Genomic DNA, 21094 nt, shown 5'->3' on the forward strand with positions numbered 1-21094 from the left:
CTTCCATGCCCTCTCAGCACCCCCATGAATTCAGCTCCTGGGATCCCTCTGGACCCTGTCCTTTTGGATTTTTATAGCAGTTTCACTGCATAGATATGATTGGTCAAATCATTGACCATCGGTAATAAATTCAGTCTCCAGTCCCTCTGCCCTCCCCACCCTGGAGGTTGGAAGGTCGGGGGTCTGGCAGTTCCAACCTTCTAATCACATGGTTGATCCCCTTGGCAACCAGCACCCCCTGTTTAGGGGCTTTCAAAAGTAATGCCATTGATATCAACTCAGGCAATGCTGACAGAGGCTTGTTATGAATCGCAGAAGTTGCTACTTTCATCTTTATCGCGCTTATCAATTAGGAAATCATAAACATTTTAGGAGCTCTGTGTCCATAAATGAGACTAAAATAAAAATGTATTTTTCTTATTATATCGCAATATCATACGACCCTGTAGTTGGGCACCCTACTGATTAAATAGATAACCAATGCCAAGTGCTTAACATAATGCCTGCTAAAACAAATTCAACAAGTATTAGGTTCGGAGATGACGATGATGATGAATCTTGGTATCCTCAGTACTAGGCTTGGACTTTGGTAGGTGCTTAGTAATATTTTTTGGATAAATAACTGAAACAAAATTTAAGTCTTTTGTTCTTGCTTCTAAATTACACGGAGCTCTAACATCTCAGTACAAAAGGACACAAAGTCAAATGATATCCCTGTGTGCCTAATTTTCCCACAAAAATCCCTCCTCATGTTTATCCCCCAAGGCTTACCCCACTAGGCAGGCTCAGTGCCTCCTCGAGACAGTCTTTTTCTGAGCACAGTGAAGCCCTGGGGCAGGCACTTTGCAGGGAGGTTCTCAGTGATGCCAACTGTGCTGGCAAGACTGGGTCAGTAACAAACACAGCTGAACAACACGGCCATTCATTGGATCTGGATGTCCATGAGCCTCTGGGAGTTGAGCTCTGGCTCCACCATTCTTAACAGTTTAATTTTCTCATGTGAATTCCATGGAGACTACCTGGGACCAGTGAGGGCTGGAGAGAAGTGAGCAGCCATTTATAACTAGTGCTCAGCTCAGGAGAGCCTAGCTTGGAGACCAGCTCCCAGACCGTGCTGGTAGTTCAGGGGAAACCTCAAAGTCAGTGATTTTGATCTATCTGGTTCCAAAATGTCGGTATCTTGAATGATGGGATTGCTCTGTTTCTGTAGGCTGTCGTCATCATGTTGTATAATCAAATCCTAATTGCAGAATTATATAAACACTTACTGTGCAGCTATGGTGTGGAAGCATTTTGTGGAGAATGATGGACTATGAAATAGGGTCAGTATTCAACTTGTCCACTCAAATACGATTTTTTAATTTAAATAAGTATCTCTACTAAAAGCACAACAAAGAATATATGAGAGAAATAAGAAAAGAATGAGAGAGGTTCAGTGGAAGAAACAAATTCAAAGGAAAGAGAAAATATTTCCTAATGGTCGAAAGCCAACATGAAACAACACTAGGATTATCTCTGCATCTCTTGTCGTGTTGAGAAGCAAGTCAACTTGTCCCAGTTTGCACTAACTGCTCCGCAGGACGTGAGGCCATCTCTATTTAACAAGCTAGCCTTCAGAAACAGCTTTGGAATCAGGTGGCTCAAAGCTGAAATTTGGGTTCTGAGATTGATCATCTGTGTGACTCTTGGCAGGGCACTCAACTCTCTGAGCTTCAGAATCTTCATCTGAGAAAAGAGACCAGTAAGAATGTTTTCATCTAATAAAACTGCTGTTAAGATTACAGGAGAAAACCTGTGTCTGTTGAATGAACATGTGTTTGAATGCACTGTTTAGAAACGAAAAGAGAAAGAAAGTACCGTCTGTTACCTCTGCTTTCTCCCTACTCTTCCTACTAAAAGAATTTAAGTTTGAGGAGTTAGAGACCATGTCTGTCTTGCTCTCAACAGTATCCCCAGCACACAGGATGATTCTTGGCACATGCTGCAGACATGATTAAATTTCCTTTACTAAGAAAATAAATATTCTTTCTCAATTATGTCACATGGTGTCAGGCACTTCGTTAAGTCTGCGTATGCAGTAATTACATTATTCGGTCATCCAGGCCACCTAGGACAAAAGTGGTCTTGTTATCTTCATTTTACAGATAAGAAAAAAGATTCAGAGAAGTTACATGTTTTCCAAATCAGAGCTAGGGAGTGGCACAGTTGAAACGGGAACAGGATTTTTTGAATTCAAATGCTCTGCTTGCATCCTTCAGGTCAATTAGTTTGCATGTTACCACTGGGCATAACAGGGAAGAGAGTGAGTCTGAGCTAATGCCAGCAAAGCAGGCTCTGGGGAAAGCACTGATGGCTGCACCATTCCCTTAGGTGGATAATGACTGAACTGGGCGTGTTTCAGCATAGTCCTGGGAGTCTATCCCTTTTAGTGTGGTTTCCACACTGCCTGCCCCAGCTATGTGGCTGTAACCCAGCCCGTCTTTGCTCGTGCTTTATTCTTGGTTCAATGACAGCCCCTCCACTCTATCATTTTCACCTTCCACTTGCTCCTGCCTCTGTCCCATCCAACCCAGTGTCTGTTCAACTGGTCTCTTCCAGCAACTGGTTGCTCCCAGATACTTCAGGGAATTGTTCTGTAAGACCAGCTCCAGAAACCAAGATTTTACCATGAGTCTGTGCACCTAACAGTGCCAAGGCCAGACCTAACTTTAGAAGAAATGATTAGAATAGTCAGGCATTAGATGAGAGTACACGATAAACATGGGCCTCCCCTGGAAGAGTTCACCATCTGGAGAAGGAGGGCGTGAAACTGTTCAGTTCAAAGATGGACATTGGTAAGGGATACATACATGGTTAGCACAAAGGGCAGGGGAGTCCATTCCATATCATGACCAGGCTTCAGCTGAAAGATGCAGAAGAGATTCCCAGATTGAAGAAGGAGGATGGAAGGGAAATGCTACTTCAGCAGACGGGACATGAGTGTAGGCTATGCAGGAGTGACACCTTGCTGATTTCCAAAGATGTGGAGAACAGCAAGGTGCATAGGATATCCGCATGGGGTAGGGAAGAGAGAAATAGGGAAGAGTGTGTTGGAGTATGTGGCCACAAAGGCCATGAAGAGCCGGCTCAGAAGATGCCTGCGAACTATGTCGGCCTCTGTAATTTAGGGAAATGAGCATCCTCACAGGGTTGGCTTTATGAGTGCATACCCAAGGTCATACAGAGGATCCCACACCATGCTTAGAAGAACCCTGCCTTCAGTTAATTGCTCTGCTATTACCATCTTGATATTAACAATAGTTTTTTGTTTGTTTTTGTTTGTTTGTTTGTTTGTTTGTTTTGAGACGGAGTTTCGCTCTTGTTACCCAGGCTGGAGTGCAATGGCGCGATCTCGGCTCACCGCAACCTCCGCCTCCTGGGTTCAGGCAATTCTCCTGCCTCAGCCTCCTGAGTAGCTGGGATTACAGGCACGCGCCACCATGCCCAGCTAATTTTTTGTATTTTTAGTAGAGACGGGGTTTCACCAGGTTGACCAGGATGGTCTCGATCTCTCGACCTCGCGATCCACCCGCCTCGGTCTCCCAAAGTGCTGGGATTACAGGCTTGAGCCACCACGCCCGGCCTCTAACAATAGTTTTTAATGATGGGTTCCACCTCTTCATTTTGCAGTTGGCCCTGCAAGTTTTGTAGTCAATCCCAGGTCCTACCTAGTAATAGCAGCTTCCACTTCATAGTGTTTATATATAGCATACCAGTCACTGCTTAAATGTTTTTCATGTATTAACTCATTTAATCCCCAAAATACTCCATTAGGTAGACATACTGTGATCTCATTGTTTGACAAAAGGATTTATGCTTAGATTAATTAACACATTTGACCAATGCCAATAGCAGAGTTAGGATTAAACCCAGTTATATGGCTTCAGAGCCTGTGTTCCTGTCTGCTCACACCAGGTCTCTTCATTTTACATTTTCACCATGGAGTAGTACCCTGAGATTCCCATATCTTTAGAAAAAAAAATTCTTAAACTATTTTAGCATCCATCCACCTACCCATGCACCCATCCATCCATCTACCCAAGAATTCATTCAATGACTCTCTAAACTGCATTTTTCTATAAAACCTGTGCCAGGATAGTACCTACTGAGTTGTGGTTTAATGAAAGAAAGAGACTATCTTTCAAGACCCATGAATTTAAAATTTGAAGACAAAACACTCACTGTCCCAAATAAGAAAGAGAGACGGACTTAAATCAATGCTTAATGTGCAAAAGTTAACATGTCTTGAGTCTTGCTATGGGCCACATTTCTAACCACACTTCTTCTTGTTATTGTTCTTTAATCCTAATAAAAATTTGAAGGAGGTACCATTCTTTTTGATCCCAACTTTACACACGAAGAAATGGAAGTACAGAGAGGCTGAGCAATCTGTCCTCAGTAACACAGCTAACCAGAAGAGGAGCGAGGCTTTGAGCGACATGTTACCACACAACCCACAGGCTCTCATGGCTCCTAGCTGGGGTCTTGGCCGAGCTGCTGTCAGAGCAGAAAGACAATGAATTCAGCCATCAGAGGGGTGGGAAATGCCTTTTCAGAAAAGATGGCAACTGAGGTGAATCTGAATCCACGGGGAGGCTGCCCAGATGAAGGTGGGGTTTGTACGTGTGTTTACATGTGCCTGGGAAACAGAGAGAGGAGGAGAGAGACAGGAGAGGCAATAATATAATAAAAAGATATACTAGCTAAAATTATAAAAGATGTACCAGCTCCATCTTTGGGGGTACCTCACCCTCTGTACCCCTAGAAGCCATAATCAGAACCCAAAAAATACCTGCAAAGAAAACTTCCAGCTCAAGGCCCACTGCTCATTCCTACAGTCACTCAATGCAAGCCTCAATGACATTCCACTGGATGTCAGTCCAGCCTCAGTTTTAACTTAGAATGAGATGCACCTTAAAGCAGCATATTGATTTTCAGTCTCGACAGACACTATACATTACATTTGCATCTCAGGAGTTTTGACACATACATTAATCACTGAATTTCGAATAAAAATATCTAGGGGGACACTGAATGAGGTCACACAAAGAAGAAAGGGCAGATCTCACATTTTAGGAACTGCCCTTTTTTCCAGTTTGGTTCAAGAAAGTCAATAAAGTAGAAAGTGAAAGGGGAAACACCTAACTTTTCGACTGTTTATCTGAGTAAGTAGGGAGGACATAGATTTCTCTGGATTTCTTTTTTTTTTTAGCCTAAGCAGGGTTCTAATTCTATAAGGAGGTTTTCCAAGTAAATGCGGCTGCAACCCTTCACGTGTGTTCTAGAATCAAAAGATGTTGGAAGCAGACCTGACGTGGGGGATCCTCAAATAAATCCCTTCCTCCAAGTTAAACAGGAGCTCTAGTCTTCTCTCAAACTCACACAGCTGGGTGGTTAAAAGCCAGCAATCTTGAATAACTAGAGTTTTTTTCAGGTTTTATTTGGGTTTCTTTATTAGATGAGGGGGAAATTATTTGTTTTACTTTCATGATTTATAGCTGAATTTTGAATACTCTTCACAAGGGACATCTACAGTGCGGCCGGGAAGGAATAAGTTTTGAGATCAAGCCAATTTGGGGGTGACGTTCTGGCTGACTGTGTGAATGGGAACACATATTGACCTCCTAGCTTTTATTTTTTAGGCTCAATGATGGCCCTGCATGAAGATGACATAAAAGCTTCACCTAGGGAAGCACTCTCTACAGTCCACAGCACATAGTAGGGTCTTAGAAACAGCTTCCTTTTTTTTCCCTGCACACCACTTCATAATCCAATGTTAATCTGTTGCTGAAAGATGGTTTTGTTATCATTCTTTGTCTCCAACATCCACACGCTTTTGAAAAGAAGGGGGCGGGGGAGGAGAATCTCATTCTGTTTTTCGGAAGCAATTATATTAATATTCATTTTATTCTCCCAAAAGGCCAACACAAGCCGGCCTGTTAAAATACCAAGCTTGATGAATTCTACCTTGGGCACAAGATTCCAAGGATAATCTTATCTTTCTACATTTCCTTTAAACAAACTAAAAAGGCAATGTATTCTTCAGTGCATTTTACATTCTGAGTTAAAATCAACGAGGTTTCACCAAAGCCACCAGTTCAGTTGCCCTCTCTTCCCCTGCAACAACGCCTCAGCTAAAAGGTGTGCCCCAGAAATTCATTTTCCAGAGAACGACTATCAAGTCCTTTAAACACCAAAAACTTTTATATTTAATTTTAGTAATTTCTGATGTAACTTATTTTAGAAATTATATTCTTATTTCAGCAGCGTTTACAGACTGTAATTTAGATCTTCTTGTATGACTCATTGTCACACTTCTGAACATAAGCTACTGCTCAATGCTGTCATGGGTTGATGGCCTCAAAGACTCCTAAGGCATAACCATCTCCAAAGCCACACAAGGTCCCAGAAGCTTTTCTAAGGACAGTCCCTTTCCCCATCCCACCCAGAAGTTCCGTTCAAGGAAAAGTGGTATCGAGGTTCCCCAGTTTTCAGAGTGGCACAACAATCCCACCACCCTCTTAGTTGATATTAAGTACATATACAGATCAGCCTTTAGTCAGAATAAATATTGACTGTGTTTATTCTGTATACTATGTGCCAGTTATTACAATAGAAGCTGTTTGATTTTATTTTTATGTAAATTTTATTAAAAATTCCCCACAGGTTGCGTATTATCATTGTTTTAGAGATAAAGAAACTAAGGTCAAGACAGTTAAAGCAACATGACTGAAGTCTTAACAATCTCCTAGGGAGAAACTGAGGTTACAACCAGGTTATTGGAAAAAGGACTGCCAAAATTCCACACCGTGAAACCCATGTGGGTAAGGAGGGGAGTTATAAACAAAGAGGGTTAAAGAATTGAGAGAAATCGGAGAGATTGCTGGGCCAGGAATCTAGGAAATCAAAGACCAGCAACAGCAGGAAAACTTAAAAAGCAAGCTAAGAGACGAGGCTGTGTTTGACAGATCATCTGGAATGTAGAAGCAGCATGACATGCGAGTGAGTGAGTGAGTGTGTGCCTGAGGAGAGGAGAGGAAAAGCCATCTGAGTAGAAGGTGGGGTCCATGGTGGTCTAGGGGCATCTACTTGGACTTGGAACACCTCCTAGGTAATTACAGAAGTGGGTGGTAAAGAAAACCAAGCATCAGGTACCAAAATGATCAGTGAGTGGTGAGTAACGTGTGAGCAGACAGCTAGTACAACCCCACCAGGCTGGAAGGCGCTGGGATAGCTGGCATCCCATTGCAACTTTGCTGGTCAGTAGATGCTTTTAAGAGAGATGAGCAGGAGAAGGTATGGCTGAATCAGGATGAAAATCCACAGCAGGGCTCCTTGGGTTCCAAGCATGGCAAGGTTTAAGGAGGCATTTTTATAGTACTTCATGACTCATTCCCTCAGGGCACAGGCATTTTGAGAGGATCAGAGGGTAGTAGGGCTGAATGTTATAAGTCCCAAATAATGAGCCTTGAGGAATGTGTGTGTCTTAAAGGAAAACTTGGAGGGCTGTAACGGAAACATCCTTTAGAATGTAGTAGATGCTACTGGTGACCCACGTGTCCCCTCTACCGAGCTGGCGCTCCATCACTCAGATGATTTTTTGGCTGCTAGCAGCCTGCAATTGTCTTGTTCTTCTGAGAATTGCCCACAGCTGACAGGAGCTGCTTTTCCCAGAAATACTTGGGAAGATACGCTGCCAGAGCTGAGTCCACAGCAATGACAACAGCCTAGGCCCTGGTCTCAAGGAGGAAGACTCTGTGGGCCATGTGTGTCCCAGAACCCCCTGTGCAGTCACGCTGAGACTAGAGATCCATGCCTGGCCTCTCCCTTGTCTAAACCTGCTTCCCTCTCTCTCCAGGTTTCAACTGAGGGTATCTGCTCAGCCAATCACTTGCACAAGAATCTCCATTTCAGTCTTGGCGTCTAAGGAACCTGACCTGAGGTGGAATAAGCAGGATCTTTCCACAGAGACGTAGTAACTACCCAGCATCCCTCGGCTAACAAACGTCAGAACTCAAGTGACCAACTCATCTGTATTGTCCGGGACCAAGAAGGTTCCTGGGATGGAAGACTTTCAGTTTTCAAACTGAAACAGTCCCCTTCAAAATGGTACAAGCTGATGACTCTAATGAGAACTTGGATTCAAACCAAAGTCTGCCTCACTCTAAAGGTTGTGATTTTCATTTACATGACCCTGTCTCCCTAACACTCAGAAGATCTGCTGTTCTGTTTTTCAGCAGAGAATACATTCTTCGTGATGCTCATGGCAGGGATGTCTGCAGGCTCCAAAGCAGCCCCAGCCCACTTGTAGAAAAGGCATTCTTAGCTGGTCACAGAGGACTCCAGGAGATCCGTGCCTTCCCTTCAGCCTGCATAGAATTACTTCCTTTTCCTGAGAAGAGTGGCTATAAATTTTATCAGATGCTCAAAGTGATCCTTGACATAATTAAGGTTAAGAACAATTGTCTAAGAAAACGTTGCTTTTATCTCTGGATTAAGCTGAACAGTGGGGTGCTGCACTTACAGCTGATGTTTAAGGTCTCAAGCAGAGCTGTTTCCCAGTAAATGGCCCAGAGCCAACCCCTGCTTTCACAGGAGCATGTTGGGGGGAAGTTTGCCACTGTGCTCCTCAGGCTACTGGCATCCTAGCCCTAGGTGTGTAGGGGTGAGTGGGAGAGAGGCGGTACTTCTTTTCTGTTTCAACTGAAATTTAAAATATATTTGTCACTTGTTGGCTGGGTGCAGTGGCTCATGCTTATAATCCCAGCACTTTGGGAGGCCAAGGTGGGAGGATAACCTGAGATCAGGAGTTCAGGACTAGCCTGGCCAATGTGGTGAAACCCCATATCTACTAAAAACACAAAAAATTAGCCAGGCGTGGTGGCGAGTGCCTGTAATCCCAGCTACTGCCAGAGGCTGAGGCAGGAGAATCACTTGAACCCAGGAGGCAGAGGTTTCAGTGAGCCAAGATCACGCCACTGCACTCCAGCCTTGGGGACAGAGTGAGACTCCATCTCAAAAATTAAAAACAAAACAAAACAAAACAAAAAAACACCTGTCCATGTCACCTGAGGAGATGCATAGGGCAGGTCATCCCAGGGGGCAGGTGTCCAGCAGCAAGTGACCAGGCTACAAGGTGTCCCTGAAATGAAAGTTTGTCTTCTGACCAGGAACTGTAAATCGTGCTTAAATAGGGCCACAGTTATTAGTTTTTAAATGTAGAAAGTCTTACTTTATTATTGATGATTTCTGCATGGATTCTATTTTTTAACAAATATTTATTGCATGCATATTGGGTGTCAGAAACTATTCTCCCATCCAAGTACTAACCAGGCCTGACCCTGCTTTGCTTCCGAGATCTGACGAGATCAGGCGTGTTCAGGGTGGTATGGCTGTAGACAGGTGTCAGAAACTATTCTAAGGGTTTTGTGCAGCTATAAGTAAGACAAAGTCCTTGCACTACCATGGAAGGTCACATCTTGCAGTGGAGATAGCAAAAAAACAAACCGATGCATCTCTAATACTTCAGATAATGACATAATAATGAATTCTATTGAGGAAAAAAAAGCAAGCTCCATGACTAGAGACTAGACAGGGTTATCTGACTAGGGTTGTCCAGAGAGATTACGACGAGGAGGGGACTTAGATGAAGAAGTCATCTAGGAACATCAGGGATTGATTTGTGCCTGCCCGCAGTGTGGACACAAAAGGAAAAATCCCTAAGGCAAGAGGAAGCCAGAGAGTGTGGGTTTTTGTTTGTTTGTTGTTTGTGTGTTTGATTTTTTTTGAATGAGCAGCAGTGTAGACCTTGTGGGTCACAACACCTTTGCCTCCTCCACCTCCACACTTCTAGCGAATCACTGCTACTCCCAGGCTCTCAGCATCTATGTGCTGAGGATTCCTAAGTCTGTGTATTCAGCCAAACCCTTTTCTGAGTTTGACTGATATTGCCTAAAACATATATAGATGTCATCAGAGACCTGAAACTCCATGCATTCAAATCAGAACTCATTATTTCCTCCTGAACCTGTGCTTTCCCCTGTGTCCCCAGGCCAGTGAACAGCAGCAAAACCAATCCATCAGACTAGGTCAGAAAATGGAGAGTCATCCCAGAGTGGAGGTATTCTTCACTCTTGGAACCTGTATGTCAAGATTGCACTGAGTGAATATGACCCAAGTTGGTCCTCCTGTCTTCATCCCTACTGCCTTAACCTACGTTGGGGCCATCCTTACCTCTAGAGCCCCTGAATTTCCTGCAGTAGACTCCCCCCCGGTCTCCATGCCTCCTGACTGACTTTTCTCCAATGCATTCGTTATGCTGCAGCCAGAATGGACAGTTCCAGAATGCATGTTTCTATCTGTCATCTCTCAGTTTAAGATCTTCCCATCCCTCCCATTAGCTTCCAGATAAAGAACAGGTCCCTTCACAAAGTGTTCAAAGGCCAGCCTAGCCTCTGCTCACCTCTCCAGCCTTTCAGCTTCCCACCCCCGTCTCAAGTTCTGCACCCACACACTCTCTGAGCCCACTCATCCTACTGCCTGCAATACTCTGTCTCAACCACCGCTCTTCACACTGGCTTTCTTCTCTGTGAAACAACCCCCCCGCCCCCAACTCCTTATCCCACATTTATCTGTGTAACTCCTGCTTTCCTTTCATGTCTCATAGTCAGTACCTCTTCCTCCAGGAAGCCCGCGTGGCATTCCTAGATGGGGTTAAGTGTCCTTCTCTGCTCTCACATCTTATCTTTATCATAGCTTTGCCACTGTACATTATATCTGCTTCTCTACTTGTCTTCTTTAAAAATTATAAACTTCTTAAGGATATAAATATTATCTTCTTTATCTTGGCCTTCTCCAAGCTTCTAGAACAGAGCATGGGGCATAATAGGCACTTGGGAAATAAACTCTGTGTTGACTAGATGAGTTACATCAAGTCCAAACGCCTTCACTTCACACTTGGGAAAATAACTCCAAGGAGGTTAAGTTCCTGCTTAAAGAACAGCTAATTCATGTTGGAGTTAACCCTAGAGTACCTGCATTTGATTTTTGATCCAATTTTCTTTCAGATACCAGACTCTTCATAAAAGGTAAAACCCAGTTCCTAATCTCAAAAAATACAGAGTCTAGCAGGGACTCAAGATTTAGACAAGAAAGTTCCAGACTGAGAAAGCCAAACCACAGAGTTGCACTGGGTGCTAGGGAGGAACAGGGGCCTGCAGGGCCCATCAGGGAAAGGAGCCCAGTCCTGGAGACATGGAAGAGGGTGTGCCTAGTTGGGAGAGTAGAGTGGGCCGTGCTCAGAGGGACAGGTAGATAAGGGCCTTATCTCTGCCATTCCAGCAAGAGAGCATGTCCACAATGGGAACTTCCTGCTGAAAGAGCTGCACCAGGAAGACACCCCTGCAAAGGGAGCCTACACCACTCTGCCTCTAGAATATCCATATGCAAAGAGTTCATTCCACTGCTGCATCCCTCCAGCCACCTTGGGATAACACCCACCTCTTCTCTTCACTCTCTTTGTCCGTCTTCTGCCCAGTAACTGAAGACTAAAGACTGTATGTTACAGTTATTTTAAATAACTGAAGACTTAAAGAATATGATGTCACTTCAATGCCTGACTAAATATAATGAAATTAGAGACAAAATTATAGAAGAGAAAGAAAAATAGGTCAGGCGTGGTGCATCATGCCTGTAATCCCAGCACTTCAGGAGGCCAAGGAGGGTGGATTACTTGAGGTCAAGAGTTTGCGACCAGCCAGACCAACACGGTGAAACTCTGTCTCTACTAAAAATACAAAATTAGCCAGATGTGGCGACACATGCCTATAATCCCAGCTATTTGGGAGGCTGAGGCAGGAGAATCACTTGAACCTGGGAGGTGGAGGTTGCAGTGAGCCGAAATCATGACATTGTGCTCCCAACCTGGGCAATAAGAGTGAAACTCTGTCTCAAAAAAAAAAAAACAACAACAAAAAAAACAAGAAAAGAGAAATATTTCCTATATCACAAAGCTCAACAACAAAAAAAAGCTATAACATCAATTAAAATATAGGACAAAACTTCAAAGAATGGGGTGGAAAGATTATTTCTAAAGTGACAGAGAAAGTGAACAGCAGAACTCAACCAGGCCCTCAGCTTCCAGCGTGCAGCTGAGGACTCCTCTAACAATAAATCTGTGGTTTTCCATGTCGTGAGAAATGTTTCATAAGAAATTTGATCTTGGGTAGTCTCGCTATCCAACTGCCTAGTTATGCCTGGAATATTGGAGCTGTGGAGTAAATAGTCACTTAATTCTAACCCACAGTTTGGAACATGCCATTGCTTGTCCCTCAGTCATTTCCTCATTGTCTAATTCCCAGTCAAAGCTGGGACCAGCATCTCCTCTGGAGCCAAGCCAATTTTACATTCATTCATTCATTCATTCAGCAAACATTTACTGAGCATATATTATATGACAGGATTTGTTCTAGCAGTGGGAGTTCAGCAGTGAACTATATAATATGTTGATAGGTACTATAAAGAAAGAAACATCAAAATAAGAGACTGTCATTGTAGAAGTAAGTGGTAAAGGGGGCTAATAATATACTAAGGTGACATTTGAGTTGTAGCCAGAATAAAGTAGGGACCCCCAGTGGTTACCAGGGAGAAGAGTATCCCAGGAGGAGGGAGTAGCATGTGCTCCTGAAGATCAGCCAGGAGGCCGGGGTGGGTGGAGGTGAGTGGCTGTGGCGGAGACCAGGTCACGGGCTGGTGAGTAGGGTTGGAACCGGGGCTGAAGGTCATGTAGGTTGCAGGTCATGGGATATGCTTCAGATTTTACTCCAAGTTAGAAAACCACTAAAGAGCTTTGAGCAAAGAGTTTAACCTGATTTTACTTTTACAGAGATCTCTGTGGCTGCCTTGTGCAGAGCAGACACTGGAAAGCAGAATAGAGGCAGGGATGACAATTCAGAGCCGGGTTTACTAGTCGCTACCTTCTTTTCTCACAGTGATAGGATGGAAAGAAAGCCTGAGTATCAACCACGACCCCTCCTTCCTCTCCACTTATCTGTGGTCAAAGGTCCCTAGGATCTCCCACCAATATTTCTCTGAGATAAGATGCAATCTGTGCATTTCTCTGATGCCCTCCTTCTGTTCCTTTCTACTATTCCTTCTCCCACTGTTTCTTCTCTGTCCTTCTCTTTTTCCAATCTCTCATTACCTGAAGTCAAGCACCTCTGAACAGCCTCCTAAGTGGCCATAAAATCTTTGTTGGATCTCCCTAACCTGGCCTGTATCACAGCTGGGGAGAGCATCCTGCCCAGGTCTAGACCTTCCTGTGACTTCCAATGCCCTTTAAGTTAGAGGGAAAGACTGGCATGCCAAACTCTCAAACATGTAACCCTTCTGTCCCCCAGCCTCAATGGACACCACCTCACCCCTTGGCCTCTTGTTCCAGCCCTGCCATTCCTTTCTCTTCCTGGCTACATCTTGTCTCCAGGTCTCTGCATGTTTCTTTCCCTTTCTGATGATCTTTCCCTCAGGTCTGCATGTGGAGATTCCTTCAGACTCCGCTTAGACTCTCTCTCCTCTGAGAAGGCATCCTTAACAGCCACCACCTGGAAATATGTCGGAGACTCCTTCTCTTTGCTCCCACAGATTTCTGCATTGCCTGGTTTGTTCTTGTCAAGTTCCATGCCTGATACCCCACCTACATATTAAGCTCTTGCAAGGCAAGGACCTTGTGTTGTCCACAGTTGATTCTCAGGGTCTGGCATGATATCTGACACAAGACAGGCTACGTATGCAAATGCCCTGTACCAGGCACATCACAGCACCATTCCATCCACACCAAAGGTGGAAGGTGGGCCACAGATCCCAGGCTCATGGTGCCACTTCCCTTTGTGATGCTAAAATCCCCCTCACGAATCACTCCTGAGACTGGTATGCAGCCACCTAGAAATGATTCATGTTCGAGCAGAAACATTTGACATTTCTGAGCACCCAGTGTCTGGGTAGCTCAGCAGATATTAGCGATGTCCATGAATCTCTGCCAGCTCTCTCAGGTACGATCAAATTTTACACACACAATTTCTTGCATTTTGAATTAAGGAGATCTTCCAGACTAGACTGAGCAGTGAACATCCTGCCCGGAGTAGGATAAGAATTGGACTGGGACCAGGTATATTGAACACCTCCCTAAGTCCCTGGGCCATCTTGGGCACTTTAACCTTCTAGACTAAGGAAAAGACAAAAAGAAGAAAAATTTGGTGGTAGGGTGATGGGTATGTGTAATGCATTGAAGTGTGGAGTTTTGCATAAGTTGTGAATCCCAACAACAACAACAACAAAATGGTCTGAGGGCTACGGATGTAAACTTGGTAAGGTGAAATATGGAGTAATATATACGAGCTTTGAAGTAGAGCTAGAGAAGGCCATTGAAATCACCTAGGTTTTTTATAGATGGAAACACCGAGTTAAGACAGGTAAGGTGACCAGATCAATATTCCTGCAAGCAGTTAGTGTCAGATCTGGAGTGAGGAGGACCCAGTCCCTGAATCTGAATCTTCAGGTCATTCTCCTCCCTCCTGGTGTCTCTCATGTGTAACCAAAAGAGGTTCTTGGTGGTTGGGACCATGACCATCTTCTTAGTTCTCCCTCTCTCTGTTTCACTCTTATAGAAATGTAGGTGAAATAGAGGGAAGAGATGTACTGGGGGCATTCCAAAAAATTCCGGAACCCTCTATTATTGGCAATTACTTCTATCATTTGGAAATTACAGATATTATATATTGAGTGCCTGGCATGGAATTTTTCTTTCCGTGCATTTCCCAACCTATCTTGAAAGGTGGTCATCATTACAATGCTATGCAGGTAAGACAGATGGCTGGGGGAGCAAAATGATTTACTGAAGGTCACACAGAGCTAATAAGTGAAGGAGCTAGCACTTGAGGCCCATGTGATGCTGTGAAATTAAACGTAAGGATTTTGCTCATTTTCTAGGACAAAAAGTAAAGAAAAGAATTTACTTCGAGTATTAATATTTTACAGTTTATGAACCACTTTGATAGCACAGCTATTAATTCGCTCCAAGCACTGGACATCCCTGTGAGATGGGGATTCACATCCACATTTTATGAATGAGGAAACGGAGGCACGAGACAATCCAGTGCTCTCGTTCCAGGTACCCTGAAAACTGAGATTCACATCTACACTATCTTCATCTAATACACGTGCTTCTTTACTCCACTGGAGCTGAACTCAAGGAAATTGAAGCCAGAGAAAGATAGTTCAAGTTTAAAATATTCCATCAGATGTTTTCAGCAAATGTTACATGAAGGCCATTCAACACCAGATTACAGTTATCCTAAAGTGCCCACTTGAAAGAAATGAGCATTTTAAGGCAAAATATGTGCTTCTGTTCTCCTTCACTTTGCTTCAGTGGGTTGACCCTAAATAACGCATAACAAGCCATGGAGCCTCCTTCAGGGTTGCCACACAGACCAAGACGGCAAAAGCAGCCAGGAACAGCCTTTCTGCAGCCTGCCCCTGCACAGGTGGTTATGTTGGAAGTAAGGCCCACTCACTCATTCAATAAGCATTCATCATGGCCGTGGCTGCAGCACCTGGTGCAATAGAATAGGGAGAGGCACCTGTCATCAGGGAACATAAAATCAACAGAAGGACAGGCACGTGTGCAAGCAATGACACAGCACAGTCCATCACAGAGCAGGTCCACAGTGCCGTGGGAGCACATGAGAGAATCTGGGAAGTCTTCCTATAGGAAGGGGCATTTGAATTGGGTGAAGGGAAGCAGGAAGTGAGAAATGGTTATTCTAGGCAGGGAGATGAGAATAAGCAAAATCAGGGGCATCAAAGAACACAGTATAAGATAGTCCTTGTTCCTTCCAGAAGTTATAATTCCCTCAGCAATAAAATCAAGCTGTAAGGATTCGGTCTATTTCAGTCAAACTGAGCAAACATTTGGCAAACACCTGACATCACAGAGCAGAGTTCGATGAAAGTAATCCTGCCCACAAGAAACCCACGACCCAAGGTATTTATCTAATCAACATTTAAATAAGTGTCCACTATGTGTAAATCTGTTTACACTGTAAAAAAAATTAATCCACCCCTGTTGTGAGCAGACCTCCCTGTTTCAAACTAGACAAGTGCTGCATTTGATGGCAAAGCCCTTGACCTTCAGCACTTGTAGGCAAGGAGGAGGACATGCAGCATTTTCCGCGGAGAAGCCCTCTTTATGTTGCCCTGAGTCAATCTTGGAACAGGCTACAGTGTTTCAACTGTGAGTCACTGACTAATATTTCCACTCTCTTTTCGTAGTTGATGGATGTTTAATGATTTGCCAATCTGAGGAAGAGAGTTTCTTTGGAAAACAATAATCCCTTTTATTTGCACAAGACATTAGGTTTTAAAAAGCTCTTCCCAGACATCCTGTCCACATCCCATTGGATTGTGATTGAGCCTGGTAAACTGCAAGACTAGTTAGTATCCCCATTCTCCAGATGAGAGAAAGAAGCCTCAGTAAAGTGGAACAACTCAAGGTCACACAGCAGGTGTGTGAGGGAATCAGAGTTCAAATCCACATTTTCTGTCTCTCAAATCTGGTCCACTTTCTTCTATACCTTTCCCTCTGCCTAAAATATGATAATATCATCCTTATGATGACATAAATCTCCAGATGAGACGCTGGCCAAATCACATCCCCTTGGGTAACATAACCACATCATAAATTAAAAGCCCAATTAAAGAACACAGCCTTTTAACTGGGACTTAGAATGTCTCCAGAGGCCACAACATAAAGAGCCCTTTCGAAGTCAGTGGCTGCCTATCCTGGATATTACTCAGAGACCTACTTACCCATATGCATGAACTTTCAGACCCTAATTATTCACCTGCTAGCTTCTTTCTTCTGGGGCCCTGGTCCCAGCTAATCTGAGTTTGGAATCACTCCCCAAGCTCTGGCCCTCTCTCCTGCCTGCAGATGTAGTTAACCGCCATCACACTGTGTGGACAGCCCAGGTGCCTTTCAGTTTGGCACATCACTTAACATCAAGAGCATCATAACCTGATGGAAAACAATGCCCCCTGGTTGAAAAGGACAACTGAAGCGGTGTCTCCAGATGTCTAAAAGTGAGATCGTTTGCCAATGGCCAAGGAGCAAGGGGCGTCACTATGTGCGATGTGGTTCTCGTCTGGGTGGCAAAGTTGGGTGGGGAGCCAGTAATGAGGTGGGGAGAAGGGGAGGGTGCAGTTTTGACTGCTAGCTCCAAATTAGTATTTCTATTCCCATCCCATCCCTAATAGTCAACGGCAATGACATGAGACTTCCGAGTCCCAGAATAATAAGTTACTACTTGCCTTGTCTCAACATCCCCTCCAGTGACTGGGCTTGAAGCTGGCTCTACAGATCAAGAGCTGGTCCCTTTCCATGTCACAGCTGAGCTGCAGTGTCCCCGCACACCCTTGTCCCCAGCCAAGCCCCAGGAAGAACAGTCTGTGCCTTCGCCTGGATCACAGAGAATCGCTGCCCCTGTCCCCTCCGCCCCAGCGCGGTCTCCTCCTGAGCCTGCCCCCCGCCGGGTTCCCTGGCCCCGAGGACCCCAATGGCCAAGGTCTGCCTGAGCCCCCTCAGCCTCCATGTGGGACTCCCGGGGGGACCCCCTCATGAACCCATCCTCTCTGCTCCTCTCACAGCCCTGGGCCTTCTTATCCCCTCAAGACCTGCCCAGATGTGCAGCAAACCTGGAGGGCAGAGAGACTGGGGGAAATCGAGGGAGATAAACCACATTTTGCGGCGGAATCGCTGTTCCATCGTAGAAAGCCACCCAACTGGCAACCACGCTGGCAGAAGCGTCACTGCCACAGAGGAGAGAGTTTTGCCGCTGCCGACCCCGGAGCGCTCTCACCTACCTGTCTCCGCCGCAGGGCTCCCCTCTCTGTCCCCCGGGGGCCGCGCTCCTGGGTCCCTCTCTCCTCTTTCGCCGTCTCTGGCCGCCAACACTCTCAGCGGCGGCGGCGGCGGCGGCGGGCGGACCGGGGAGTCCGCGGCACCTGCGAGCCGGTGTCGGGTCCCCGCGGCGAGGCTGCCTGGAGGAGGAGCGAGCGGATGCTGCCCTCGCGGCCGCCGCCGGTGCCGATGCGGTTGCTATGGTTATGGAACTCCGCGGCTGCCCCCCTCTCGGTGCAACAGCTGCCCGGCCGCGGCCTCCGGGCAGCCCCAGCGAGCGAGCGCCGGGACGCGAGGCTGTCGGCTCGGTCGGGGGGACGCAGCCGCCGGCGCCGCGGGAGAGGAAGGACCGAGCGGCTGCGCCCGCGCCCTGGGCCGGCGCCTCCCGGGCTGCGCTCACCTCCCGCGCCCTCGCTCCTCTGCTGCCCTCGCCGCGCCGCGGCCAGTCCCCCGCGCCGCGCCGCGCGCCCTCGCGGCCCCGAGAGCCCGCCCTGCCGCTCCCGCTGGCTCCGCTCCGCAGCCGCTGCGCACCGCGGGGGCCGACGCTGCGCGACTGGCTGGCGGCGCGGCTCGCGCGCTCCCACCTCGGTCCCTCTCCGCCGCGAGGCCCTGCTGGGAGCCCGGGGCCGGCTGCCCGGAGGCCAAACCCCGCCCGCTCGGCCGCCCGGGAGCCAGGGCGCAGGCTGCGGCCCCGGGTGCGGCCCTCCCAGCCCGGCCCGCGCGAGCATGCTCAGTCCCCGCGCCGGGGCTGCCCTCCCGAGCCGAGACCCCAGGCAGGAAAAGGTCCCTGCAGACCTTTTGTGGTGGGGTAGACGCAGCGGTGAACTGGCCGGGAGGGGCTGTTGAACTTGGAAGAGAAGCCCAGGCAACAAGTAGATGCCTGAGAAAGGGTAAACGCGCTGAGCGACCCATACCTCCGAAGCGAAGTCAGCAGTGGCCTTCCACCGGCACCGCGCCCCGTCATCCGAGGGGCTCCTCACTTCATGCTGAACGCGGGGGTTCACACACGTGCGGGATTCGGTCCATGGAGGAGAGAGGGGAAGATCAGGAGGGTGAAGCCAACTCCCATCTACTGCGCATTCCTAAGGGGCACTGGGAACTCCACCACTGTGTTGGCAAGTTCTGGTGGCATGCCTGTGACAGATGACAAAACAGCCTTAGAGAACGAGCCGAGACTGGGACTCGGAAGCCCAGTGACCCGTCCACCAGACCCAGCTGCACTAACTCACACGCCAGGAGGAGGCGGGGAATGGAACTGGGCGTTAGAGGATGACTGTGTCCCCCACTAAACTGGGCTGCTCTAACGCACACCCCAGAGGAAGGCATGGAATGGAACCAGGCAATTGCAGGCAGCAGGAGGCGCCTCTAACCCAGTCAGGCTGGGAGCAGAGGCAGGTAATTAGGGAAAGATACCTGAAAAAAAAAAGCCTTAAGAACAAGTGAGCGTGTCGGTAAAGGGTGGGGAAGACCGCTCTTTCCGGGACTAGAGGGGCAGGGTACTGAGGCCTGGAGGCAGAACAGCACCGCTGGAGCCTAGCAGCAGCAGGCACGGAAAGGGGAGGCAGGCCCAGCGACGAGGTGTACAGGGCAGGCCCTGCACACCGAAGGCCTTTCATCTAAGTAAAGGGGTTGGAATTTGACAATCTGACCCTCAGGATGGGAGGGGAGTGAGGATGGTGAGAAGGAGGGCGGTGAAGCAGTTAAACAGGAGAAAGACTGGATGGGAATGTTGGGAAGGTCGCCTAAATTGAAGTGTGTGTGGTGGTGGCTAGGGTGCAGAATAAGGCTGCAGAAAGGGGTGTCCTAAGCAGGCTGTTGCCACAGTGGACCTGGGCAGATGAACGGTCTGAGCTGTCCACCCTGCTTGTCCTCCCCACAGCACCCAGCAAGCCCTAGACAATGCATACCCTCAGTAAACGTTTGGTGAATGGCAGGTAAATACGTGTTTCTCTATAGGGAAAATGGATGCTTTTCTTTTACAATATTTGTCTTTTAAATGTAATCATAATCATATGGCATTTATTTTGCTATTGACATTGCATTTTTATGCAACCTTATTTTCGAAAGTCATTGCAAGCATGCAACATTTTCCATTGCATTTTCCAGTCCCCAGCAGTAGAGATATGCTAGAAGCATAGGATTTGCTTATATTGGATGTGTTTGAATTGTCTGGATAAAACAGCTCCATGATGTATTAAGTGAAAAAGCAAAGTGCAGAATAGATAAAATAAGATAATCTTAAAATAAGATAACTGTTGTGAAGCAGGGAGAGAGATACACTTATTTGTATAGCTTGCATTGGCATACAAATATGCTGGAAGGCTATGAAGGGACCATGGAGAAGTAGCTACTAGCTGTGAGGGTGAAGATGGTTGGAAGAACTCAGTTGACAAGGTTAGAGTGAGAGTGAAAATTTTGACATAGACTATTTGTTTTTTGAGACAGGGTCTTAACTTTGTTACCCAGGCTAGAGTGCAGTGGCACAATCATAACTCACTGCGGCCTTTAACTCCTGGGCACAAGCGATCCTCCCACCTCAGCCCCTCCAAGTAGGTAGGCTAATGTTTTTATTTTTTGTAGAGATGGGGTCTGGCTATGTTGCCCAGGCTAGTCTCAAACTCCTAGGCTCAAATGATCCTCCTACCTCAGCCTTGCAAAGTGCTGGGATTATAGGTGGGAGCCACTGCTGCATTTGACCTCAACATACACTTTTGTAAAACATTTTGATGTTTAAGCCAAAAATAAATTGCACATATGTGTGTGTGTGTGTGCAGATATAAACGCACACATATGTACATGTGTATATGTGTGTATATACATATATACATAATCTGTATATATAATCTGTGACTAGAATCTCAGTGAATCTTGAAATAACCTCAAAGGCAACATGCACCGTGTCCCAATGACATAAGTCCCAAGAGTTGCTCCCACACCTTGTTTTCCATGTGGTAAAATGGTATTAGAATTATGACTGCAAAGTCTTCCAGCTGTGCTCACGGACTGTCCAGCATGATATTCATCAGTCAGCTGGAGAGATGCACTGTTGGCCCAGAGATCTTACCCACTGCCCTCTTAATGAATGTGCATTGTGCAAGGCGCTCT

The 21094-nt window shown here is 46.4% G+C and overlaps 1 protein-coding gene across 4 annotated transcripts in view; it reads right to left on the minus strand.

Annotated features, from left to right (window-relative positions):
• The window catches only part of FAM135B (family with sequence similarity 135 member B), a 359177-nt gene extending 339860 nt beyond the window's left edge, over window positions 1-19317 (minus strand). For 3 of the 4 annotated variants that reach the window (XM_003933681.4, XM_074387184.1, XM_074387185.1), the window contains exon 1: window positions 17953-18040. The gene's annotated coding sequence lies outside the window, so the exon portion shown is untranslated. Of the gene's footprint in view, window positions 1-17952; window positions 18041-18903; window positions 19124-19218 lie in introns of those variants that run through there. The other variant, XM_074387183.1, reaches the window with a different exon arrangement.
• Between the last annotated feature and the right edge of the window lie 1777 nt (window positions 19318-21094).

The sequence above is a fragment of the Saimiri boliviensis genome, chromosome 15 (assembly GCF_048565385.1).
Source record: "Saimiri boliviensis isolate mSaiBol1 chromosome 15, mSaiBol1.pri, whole genome shotgun sequence".
NCBI classification, from domain to species: Eukaryota; Metazoa; Chordata; class Mammalia; order Primates; family Cebidae; genus Saimiri; species Saimiri boliviensis.